This window comes from Procambarus clarkii, chromosome 16 (assembly GCF_040958095.1).
Source record: "Procambarus clarkii isolate CNS0578487 chromosome 16, FALCON_Pclarkii_2.0, whole genome shotgun sequence".
In the NCBI taxonomy this organism is placed as follows: domain Eukaryota; kingdom Metazoa; phylum Arthropoda; class Malacostraca; order Decapoda; family Cambaridae; genus Procambarus; species Procambarus clarkii.
In genome coordinates this window covers 48,759,620-48,771,436 of record NC_091165.1, presented here as the reverse complement: position 1 = coordinate 48,771,436, position 11,817 = coordinate 48,759,620, and the positions used below count along the sequence as shown (strand labels likewise).

At 41.9% G+C, this 11,817-nt stretch overlaps 1 non-coding gene across 1 annotated transcript; it reads right to left on the bottom strand.

Annotated features, from left to right (window-relative positions):
* Window positions 1-209: 209 nt before the first annotated feature.
* LOC123760238 (5S ribosomal RNA) lies at window positions 210-328 on the bottom strand. The gene has a single exon (XR_006773126.1). It is a non-coding gene; the product is annotated as a 5S ribosomal RNA (ribosomal RNA).
* Window positions 329-11,817: the final 11,489 nt, after the last annotated feature.

Genomic DNA, 11,817 nt, shown 5'->3' with positions numbered 1-11,817 from the left:
GGTGAATTCACTGTTTAACACAAAGCTCTAGTGATATCTCGGTATTTTTCTTTCCTATTCGAGGCGGTTATACACTTGTGTGTACCCCAAGATCTGTGATCCGTCACTGAAGCCTTAATTAATCCAAAAATATTGGCGTTTATCGCAGAGCGCGACCCATCGACCCCTCCCACTATGGCTGGCTCGACTGGACTGTAAAAAAACCTTATTGCCAACAGCATTTGGTGTTCCCAGGCAGTCACCCATCCAAGTACTAACCAAACCCAACGATGCTTAACTTCGCTGATCGGACGAGAAGCAGTGTTCTCAACGTGGTTTGTCCGTTGGCATATGTGTGTGTGTGTTTACTAGTTGTGTTTTTACGGGGGTTGAGCTTTGCTCTTTCGGCCCGCCTCTCAACTGTCAATCAACTGTTTACTAACTACTTTTTTTTTTTTTTTTTCCACACTATACACACACACACACCCCAGGAAGCAGCCCGTGACAGCTGACTAACTCCCAGGTACCTATTTACTGCTAGGTAACAGGGGCATTCAGGGTGAAAGAAACTTTGCCCATTTGTTTCTGCCTCGTGCGGGAATCGAACCCGCGCCACAGAATTACGAATCCTGCGCGCTATCCACCAGGCTACGAGGCCCCTACGAGGCCGAGGCTGTGTGTGTGTGTGTGTGTGTGTGTGTGTGTGTGTGTGTGTGTGTGTGTGTGTGTGTGTGTGTGTGTGTGTGTGTGTGTGTGTGTGTGTGTGTGTGTGTGTGTGTGTGTGTGTGTGTGTGTGTGTGTGTGTGTGTGTGTGTGTGAGTGTGTGTGTGTGTGTGTGTGTGTGTGTGTGTGTGTGTGTGTGTGTGGTTGTGTGTGTGTGTGTGTGTGTGTGTGTGTGTGTGTGTGTGTGTGTGTGTGTGTGTGTACTCACCTAATTGTACTCACCTAATTGTGCTTGCGGGGGTTGAGCTCTGGCTCTTTGGTCCCGCCTCTCAACCGTCAATCAACTGGTGTACAGATTCCTGAGCCTATTGGGCTCTATCATATCTACATTTGAAACTGTGTATGGAGTCAGCCTCCACCACATCACTTCCTAATGCATTCCATTTGCTAACTACTCTGACACTGAAAAAGTTCTTTCTAACGTCTCTGTGGCTCATTTGGGTACTCAGCTTCCACCTGTGTCCCCTTGTTCGCGTCCCACCAGTGTTGAAAAGTTCATCCTTGTTTACCCGGTCGATTCCCCTGAGGATTTTGTAGGTTGTGATCATGTCCCCCCTTACTCTTCTGTCTTCCAGTGTCGTGAGGTGCATTTCCCGCAGCCTTTCCTCATAACTCATGCCTCTTAGTTCTGGGACTAGTCTAGTAGCATACCTTTGGACTTTTTCCAGCTTCGTCTTGTGCTTGACAAGGTACGGGCTCCATGCTGGGGCCGCATACTCCAGGATTGGTCGTACATATGTGGTGTACAAGATATCAACTCCTAGATCTTTCTCTCTGTCTGTTTCATTAAGTACTTCATCTCCTATTCTATCCTGTGCCTGGCCTCCTGTTTCCACTGCCTAGTTTCATTACTTTGCATTTACTCGGGTTGAACTTCAACAGCCATTTGTTGGACCATTCACTCAGTCTATCCAGGTCATCTTGTAGCCTCCTACTATCATCCTCTGTTTCAATCCTCCTCATAATTTTTGCATCGTCGGCAAACATTGAGAGGAACGAATCTATACCCTCTGGGAGATCATTTACATATACCAGAAACAGTATAGGTCCAAGGACTGACCCCTGCGGGACTCCACTTGTGACGTCTCGCCAATCTGAGACCTCACCCCTCACACAGACTCGTTGTCTCCTGTTGCTTAGGTATTCCTCTATCCACCGGAGTACCTTCCCTCTCACTCCAGCCTGCATCTCCAACTTTCGCACTAGCCTCTTGTGTGGCACTGTATCAAAGGCTTTCTGACAATCCAAAAATATGCAGTCTGCCCACCCTTCTCTTTCTTGCCTTATTTTTGTTGCCTGGTCGTAGAATTCAAGTAACCCTGTGAGGCAGGACCTGCCATCCCTGAACCCATGTTGATGCTGTGTTACAAAGTTCCTTCGCTCCAGATGCTCCACTAGTTTTTTTCGCACAATCTTCTCCATCAGCTTGCATGGTATGCAGGTTAGGGACACTGGCCTGTAGTTCAGTGCCTCCTGTCTATCCCCTTTCTTGTATATCGGGACTACGTTAGCTGCTTTCCAAATATCTGGCAGTTCCCCTGTTGCCAGTGATTTGTTATACACTATGGAGAGTGGTAGGCTCAGTTCTCTTGCTCCTTCCTTTAGAACCCAAGGGGAGATTCCATCTGGGCCTATAGCCTTCGTCACGTCCAACTCTAGTAAACACTTCCTTACTTCCCCACTGGTAATCTCAAACTCTTCCAGTGGTTCCTGGTTAGCTATTCCCTCACTTACCTCTGGAATTTCTCCTTGTTCTAAGGTGAAGACCTCCTGGAATTTCTTATTCAATTCCTCACACACTTCCTTGTCATTTGTAGTGAATCCTTCCGCCCCTATTCTTAATCTCATAACCTGTTCCTTTACTGTTGTTTTTCTCCTAATGTGGCTATGCAACAATTTAGGCTGAGTCTTTGCCTTGCTTGCGATGTCATTTTCGTATTGTCGTTCTGCCTCTCTTCTCATCCTGACATATTCATTCCTGGCATTCTGGTATCTTTCTCTGCTCTCCAGTGTCCTGTTATTCCTATAGTTTCTCCGTGCCCTTTTACTTTGCTGCTTAGCTAGCCTACATCTTTGATTAAACCATGGGTTTCTCATCTTCATTTCTCTGTTTTCCTTTTGGACTGGGACAAACTTGTTTGCAGCGTCCTTGCACTTCTGCGTGATGTAATCCATCATATCTTGGGCCGTCTTTCCCCTGAGCTCTGTTTCCCATGCTATATCTGTTAGGAATTTTCTTATCCCCTCATAGTTTCCCTTTCGGTATGCTAACCTTTTGGTTTCGGTATCCCTCCTCGAGTTCAATAACCCTTTTTCAATCAAGTACTCAAACACCAGTACACTGTGGTCGCTCATTCCTACTGGGTCCTCAAAACCGATTTCTCTTATGTCGGAGTCGTTCAGAGTGAAGACTAGGTCGAGTCTCGCTGGTTCGTCATTGCCTCTCATCCTTGTGGGTTTTCCGACATGCTGGGTTAAAAAGTTGCTTGTCACTACCTCCAATAGTTTGGCTCTCCACGTATCCTCGCCTCCATGCGGTTCCTTGTTCTCCCAGTCAATCTTTCCGTGATTGAAGTCGCCCATGATGAGCAGGTGGGATCTATTTCTACAGGCAGCAGAGGCTGCCCTCTCAATTATAGTGTTAACTGCCTTGTTGTTGTTTTCATACTCTTGACTGGGTCTCCTGTCATTTGGTGGAGGGTTGTATATTACTGCTACTACTATTCTTGGTCCTCCCATTGTTATGGTGCCTGCTATGTAGTCTCTGAACTCCTCACAGCCCGGGATGGCCATCTCCTTAAAACTCCATTCCCTTCTCATGAGTAGGGCCACTCCGCCTCCTCCTCTACCTTCCCTCTCTTTCCTTATTATTGTATACTCCTGGGGAAACACGGCATTCGTTATGATTCCAGAGAGTTTTGTTTCAGTGAGTCCGATTACATCTGGGTTAACTTCTTGTGCTCTTTCCCTTAGTTCACTTGTCTTGCTTGTGATCCCATCTATGTTCGAGTACATCACCCTGAAACTGACTCTCTTCTGCTTCTTTTCTGGGGGGGGACCTTTGGGATCTGGGGTGAGTGGGAGCTGGGGGGACCTGGCACGGGGGGATTGGTTGAGGAGGGAGGGCTTGGGGTGGTGGGGGAGAGGGGGAGGGTACAGGGGGTGGATAAGAGGGGGAGGGTACAGGGGGTGGATAAGAGGGGGAGGGTACAGGGGGTGGGTAAGAGAGGGAGGGTTGGGGAAGCATGGGGGGAGGAGAGGCTGTGGGGGATAGGGAAGATGGGGGGGCTTGGGGGGAGAGAAAAGGGTGGAGGGCTTGGGGGGCGTGGGGGAAAAGGGAGGGCTGAGGTGGGTGAGGAAGAGGGGAGGGTTTAGGGGAGTGGGGGAGAGGGGAAGACTTAGGTGGGGTGGGGAAGAGTGGGGGGCTTAGGGGGGAGGGGGAGAAGGGAGGGCATGGGGGTGGGAGAGACGGGAAGGCATGTGGGAGAAGGGAGGGCATGGGGGATGGGGGGGAAGGGAGGTCCTGGGGAGAGGGGTGAGGGGAAGAAGGGGGGTGAGTGGGGGGAGGGGGGTGGGTGGGGGGAGAGTGCCCTAGGTGGGTACTTAGTGGGGGGCTGACAGGGGATGGGGCAGGTTGGGTGTCTGTTGGGTAGAATTTGGGGGTGGTGCCCCAATCCCTGTGGCTGTTGCACTGTTTGAGGAGGGTTCTCCACTTCCCTCTGGGATTGTAGGGTTCTGGGTTGTGGTACTCTGATTTCCTTCTCTCTCCCTGCGCTCCTTCCTCGCGTCTGCTGTCCGTATTCTCTCTTCCCTTGTCATATCCCTCTGCAGGAATATTTTCTTGAACTTCTCTACACCTTTTAGACAACACTTCCTTGCTAGCAGTTCCTCTTTCGCGATTTCGCTCATGAAAACCACCTTTATCATTCGGTCTCTGTCCTTGTTGTGTGTGTGTGTGTGTGTGTGTGAGTGTGTGTGTAATGTTAGCAATAATGTCATTTTACCGGCCTTATGTGTGTAATGTTATTAATATTGTCATGTTAGCGGCTTTGTGTGTGTGTGTGTGTGTGTAATGTTAGCATCATTGTCATGTTAGCCGCTTTGTGTGTGCGTGTGTGTAACGTTAGCAACAATGTCATGTTAGCGGCTTTGTGTGTGCATGTGTGTAATGTTAGCATCATTGTCATGTTTCCGGCCTTGTAATTGCGGTTGTCACTACATGCTAATAGTATTAGAACTGCCCAAATGTCTAATGCCTTGTATTTGCACACGAGTTTATGTGATCACAATATTAACTGGAATGGGGGGAAAAGCATAACCAATTGTGGTGATTTCGTGGAACGGAATTTGATTGAGTCTGCTTTAATCAGTGTCCAAATCTTCTTAATGTTAGTACTGGTATGTACAAACTTGATCCATTTTTAAGTTATAATATTGCACAATAGTTTAATAAAGAACTCTGATAGAGAGGCTTACAATGTCTCATTACAATTTTATATTCATATATTGTGTGTTCATGAGGCTTTTCTTTAATCTTTCATCCATATTCTCTGACCGCTTAATCCTCTTTGACCTTTCCAAGCTAAGCTATACCTGTTTCTGGTTAATTCTTTCCCTAGAGATGGGTTGGTCAGGTTCCAGGTGTCGGTCTGTATCCTCCCCCTTCTCCCTTCTCCTCTAATCAGTCTTGTGATGACAAAGGCTTTAACAGGCCGAAACGTTCACTTTCTTTCATATTTCTCTGTGGATTTTCCGCATAAAATGATCAGTGTTTTGTAATCGTCAATTGCATCAATGGATACCACGTGCCAGTTTCTCGCCTTCTTCTCTCTCTACCCTGCCCTTAAACCTTTTGTTACTAAACTTCGTTCTGCTTTAGTGAAATCTCATTCCCTAAAACTTTGTCTTCATTTTCTTCGAAAATGCCTCAGTGATCATGTGCTTCCCCGTTCATGATTACCCAACAGCGTTCTTAAATTGTCAGACCGACCGTTTGATGAGATACCCCGCATAGTGCTTATGAAAAACATCGATTTACTTAAAATAGAAGTTCGTGAATGTTTTAAAGTGGTAGATACATGTAAGTACGCTTTTCTCCAAGCCATTCCGCCTGAATGGAACCGTTGTATGATGGATTACTGGTATACAACTTTGAGGTCTACCTGCAGAAAGGTGAGTACTAAACTTGATTTCAAATTAAAGAGACTTATTCAACAAAGTGACTGGAATAAACGCTCCAACCGGGATTTTGTTATAAACCTCTCGGATAGACAGCTTGATAATGACACGATTACTGCATTAGGATATGGCCTGAGCTTTGCCACATCTAACGGAACAGTCAATTATCTAGATATTGCCAAAGGTTTCAGCAATCTTGAAAAGTATAGCGATGTCACAGTTGAAGATATTAATGTGTGCAAAGGTATGATGTATGGCGTTTTACTTAACAATTCTGTTCCTAATTGTCTAAGTCGATTTGTCCATGCGTTCAAAAATCTCAAAAAAGATAGTTCATTACACATTACCAAGGCTGATAAGTCAAATGCAGTAGTCATTATGAATAAGGATGACTATGTCCGGAAAATGGAGTTATTCCTGGAAGACAGGGATACTTATCTATTGATTAATAGAGATCCTGCTGAAAAAGTGATTGCACATTTTAACAAAACTCTTAAAACTGTGTGTAAAGGCGATAAAGAGTTGATATCTAGGCTAACAAGTCGATCCCCCTCTCTACCTTACATGTATGGTCTTATAAAAACTCATAAACCATATAATCCGGCAAGGCCAATTATTAGTTCAGTTGGTTCGGCGGCATATAAACTTTCTAAGTGGTTAGTCAAAGTTTTGTCCCCTATAGTTGGTACTATTTCCAGTTCACACTTGACAAACAATGTTGACTTAGTTAATAAGCTTTCCACACTGAATTTAAATTTTGATTTTAAACTAATAAGCTTCGATGTGACCTCTTTATTCACTAAAGTACCTGTTGATGATCTGTTAGAATTTCTACGTGAGGAACTGCCCAAATATAATTTGAGCTTGCAAACCAATAAAGTATTGGAACTTATTAAATTGTGTATAGAAGACAATTATTTTAGTTTTAATGGAAAAAATTTCAAACAAACATTTGGAATGGCGATGCGCAATCCCCTTTCCCCAGTTTTAAGCAATTTGTATATGGAATTCTACGAAACAAAAATCTTATCCGGGATTATCCCTACTAATGTAGTTTGGTTCAGGTATGTTGATGATATTTTGTGCTTATAGCCGTGTGACAAAGACTAGATAGTTTTTCTTAATGAACTCAATTCTTTGGTACCTTCAATAAAATTCACTTGTGAGACTGAGGAGAATGGTACTCTTCTGTTTTGGGACTTTATGATTCATAGAGTCACTAGAAAGTTCAAATTTAATGTGTATAGGAAACCTACCAACGTGGGGTCGTACGTTCATTTTAATTCGAATCATCATAGTAAAGTTAAACAGGCAGTATTTTCAGGAATGTTTCTACGAGCTTTGAGGGTATGCAGCCCAGAGTTTTTTGATGAAGAGATTGCTATAATATATGAAATTGGGAAGAGTTTACAATATCCTAAAAGGTTTTTGAATTTCTCGTTTGAAAAAGCCAAGCGTACATTTTATAATCACGTCCCCAAGGCGAAACCAGAAATTATTAACTCATTGGTGGTACCTTACGTGAGTGGACTTGAAAAATTGTCTCCGATTTTCAAGAAACTTAATATAAATTTGGTGTTCACTTATAGTACGATCAAATCTAATTTAATTAAAAATTCCCCTGATACAGCAGGTTGCATGTATTCGATTCTCTGCAATGATTGTGATTTTGTGTACCTTGGAAAACAGGAAAGTCCATACAATTGCGGTTGTCACAACATGCTTATAATATTAGAACTGCCCAAATGTCTAATCCTTTATATTTGCACACGAGTTTATGCGATCACAATATTAACTGGAATGGGGCGAAAAGCATTAGCAATTGTGGTGATTTCGTGGAACGGAATTTGATTGAGTCTGCTTTAATCAGTCAGTGTCCAAATCTTCTTAATGTTAGTACTGGTATGTACAAAATTGATCCATTTTTAAGTTATAATATTGCACAACAGTTTAATAAAAAACTCTGATAGAGAGGCTTACAATGTCTCATTACAATTTTATATTCATATATTGTGTGTTCATGAGGCTTTTCTTTAATCTTTCTTCCTTATTCTCTGACCGCTTAATCCTCTTTGACCTTTCCAAACTAAGCTATACCTGTTTCTGTTTAATTCTTTCCCTAGAGATGGGTTGGTCAGGTTCCAGGTGTCGGTCTGTATCCTCCCCCTTCTCCCTTCTCCTCTAGTCAGTCTTGTGTTGACAAAGGCTTTAACAGGCCGAAACGTTCACTTTCTTTCATATTTCTCTGTGGATTTTCCGCATATATATATATATATATATATATATATATATATATATATATATATATATATATATATATATATATATATATATATATATATATATATATATATATATATTAGTATATTTTGATGGTAATTCAAAGATCAATTCTCCAAAATTCATTTTTATTTCTAGTCTGACGCGACACTTGAGCGCGTTTCGTAAAACTTATTACAATTTCAAAGACTTTAGTTTACACAAACACACACAACTTTAACTGAATAGAGCTAAAGTAGGTAACTGCAGTTACCTACTTTTAATACCTGTTTGTATTTCATTGTTTCGTGTTCTGTCTTGTGTTAAAAGTTTATTTTCACGTCATCCAAAACTATTGTTACATGTTACTTCACTCATATGTAGGTATAAAAACTCAAAAGATGTTTAAGCTCTATTCAGTTAAAGTTGTGAGTGTTTGTGTAAACTAAAGTCTTTGAAAATGTACTAAGTTTTATGAAACGCGCTCAAGTGTCGCGTCAGACTAGAAATAAAAATGAATTTTGGAGAATTGATCTTTGAATTATCATCAACAGTGAAAAGAAACGTAAGAAAGATCGAGAAAATTCGTGTTAGAATTATTAATCTTACTTTTTCGGTCATATTTAATAATATATGTCTACAGGAAAGACTGCTACCAAAATATACTAATATATATATATATATATATATATATATATATATATATATATATATATATATATATATATATATATATATATATATATATATATATATATATATATATATATATATTAGTATATTTTGGTAGCAGTCTTTCCTGTAGACATATATTATTAAATATGATCGAAAAAGTAAGATTAATAATTCTAACACGAATTTTCTCGATCTTTCTTACGTTTCTTTTCACTGTTGATGGTAATTCAAAGATCAATTCTCCAAAATTCATTTTTATTTCTAGTCTGACGCGACACTTGAGCGTGTTTCGTAAAACTTATTACATTTTCAAAGACTTTAGTTTACACAAACAAACACAACTTTAACTGAATAGAGCTTAAACATCTTTTGAGTTTTTATACCTACATTTGAGTGAAGTAACATGTTACAATAGTTTTGGATGACGTGAAAATATTATTAATTATTCAATGCCTTGTCACATTTACAGAAAAAAAAGAGACTGCTTGCCTGTTTGTCTGTGGTATGGTAATGGGAAGACACACAAAACACAAAATATAAACAATGAAATTTTAATTACTCTAGAAAACAAGATATGAACAAAGACAATCCCTTGGCTAACGTAAAATTCAAAACAAGTCAACAAACAAAACAACATGAATAATTAATAAATGTAAAATTTACTCTAATATAAAATGAAGTGCAAGACAATAATAATGATAATAAGGTGCTGAGAATACTGGCTTAAGCTGTCACCTCCCTTAGTACACGACAGCCAGGGCTTAGTCTACCAGAGAGAGATGTCAACTTCTAAGAGCACAGAGATATTCTGAAGAGAACAGCGTGTGCTGGCCCAGACGTCGACTCAGGTAGGGGGGCGTGAGTGCAGGTGCAGGTGCGATCGGCGATACACCAGCCAATCAGGAGTAGGCAGGCGGAGAATGGGTAGTTTGCTCGTTGACGACGGGCGGAGGAGCAGCGTGTCTGGTGGTGCAAGGTACGCTTTGCTTCCTGGGCAAAACGTTTGGCGATACTGGTGGATGTATCTTCAATATAGTATCTTGTACTTGTAAAATGACGTGAATTATATAGGGAAGAGCAGGCTCAATCTCTCTTGGAAGAGATTATCGTCACAACTCTTCCCCGAAGCCTGCGGTTCCGGAAGAAGTTACGTCTTCATGTGGTAGAGTGATAGGTGGAGTTGCCTCTACTTCATAGACTCTGGAGAGGGTGTCGGTTATGATGTTGTCAGACCCCTTGATGTAGAGATCTCCAGGTTGAGTTTCTGCAGATATCAAGCCCATCGTAGAAGACGTTGAGTGTGGAATTGGGCTTGCTGCAGGAAGTGTAGGGTGTTGTGGTCCGTGTTGATGGTGGTAGACCGAGCACTTTTCAGGTATTGTTTGAAGTGCTGCAAGTTCAGGACGATGAGTAGCTCCCTGTCGATTGTGCTGTAGTTCCCTGTAGCTGTTGTCGTTAACAGGTATATTCTCCTCGCCTCGTTGCTGTATTAGGTCACCCTCGAGGCCGGTACCACTGGCGTCGACATGGACGATGAAAGGCTTGGTGATATCTGACTAGGTGAGAATAGGATTAGAATATGGCAAAGGAACACTATTAGGGTCCTGAAAATGGTTATGAAGATAAGTTAGGATTTCCGAGTTGGAAAGCGCTGACTCAGTGTCAGTGCTTTCGGGAGGAGGAGCAGGGAAGGTCTCACTGTGGAAGTATGGACTTTTAAAGGAAGAATATGTTATCAATACAGTGGGAGGAGTACCGTTATATTGCTTCAGGAGGTTGACGTGGCACAACTGGGTCTTCCGCCGCCTATCTGGAGTCTCTAGAACGTAGTTGTGGTTGTTTCTGCACTCCTTGATGCGGTAGGCTCCTGAAAATCTGTTTTGCAAAGAAGAACCTGGGATAGGGAAATAGGCAAGCACGAAGTCTCCCCGTTTAAATTTCCTTACTTTGCTTTTCTGGTCGTAATGAGTCTTCATCCTCTCCAGTGCTTTCAATAGATTATCCTTAGCAAAATTATGCACCCTCTCTAGAATGTGTTGTAGGTTTTGAAGAAACTGGGGCACATTCTGATGCTCACTGAAAGTGGCATCACGTAGAGAGTCTTTAAAAGCTTTGAGAGGAGTACGGCACTTACGTCCGTAGAGCATCTCATGAATAATTAATAACATGAATAATTAATAAATGTAAAATTTACTCTAATATAAATTGAAGTGCAAGGCAATAATGATAATAATCAGGTGCTGAGAATACTGGCTAAAGCTGCCACCTCCCTTAGTACACGACAGCCAGGGCTTAGTCTACCAGAGAGAGAGGTCAACTTCTAAGAGCACAGAGATATTCTGAGGAGTACGGCGTGTGCTGGCCCAGACGTCGACTCAGGTAGGGGGGCATGAGTGCAGGTGCAGTCGGCGATACACCAGCCAATCAGGAGCAGGCAGGCGGAGAATAGGTAGTTTGTTCGTTGACGAGTGGCGGAGGAGCCGGTGTGTCTGGTGGTGCAAGGTACGCTTTGCTTCCTGGCAAAACGTTTGGCGATACTGGTGGATGTATCTTCAATATAGTATCTTGTACTTGTAAAATGACGTGAATTATATAGGGAAGATCAGGCTCAATCTCTCTTGGAAGAGATTATCGTCACAATATATATATATACCCACTGAGAAGTGCGTTCTGGGTACTAGGTACGACATATATATATATATATATATATATATATATATATATATATATATATATATATATATATATATATATATATATATATATATATATACATGTCGTACCTAGTAGCCAGAACGCAACTCGGCCTACTATGCAAGGCCCGATTTGCCTAATAAGCCAAGTTTTCATGAATTATTTGTTTTTCGACTACCTAACCTACCTAACCTAACCTAACCTAACTTTTTCGGCTACGTAACCTAACCTAACCTATAAAGATAGGTTAGGTTAGGTTAGGTAGGGTTGGTTAGGTTCGGTCATATATCTACGTTAATTTTTACTCCA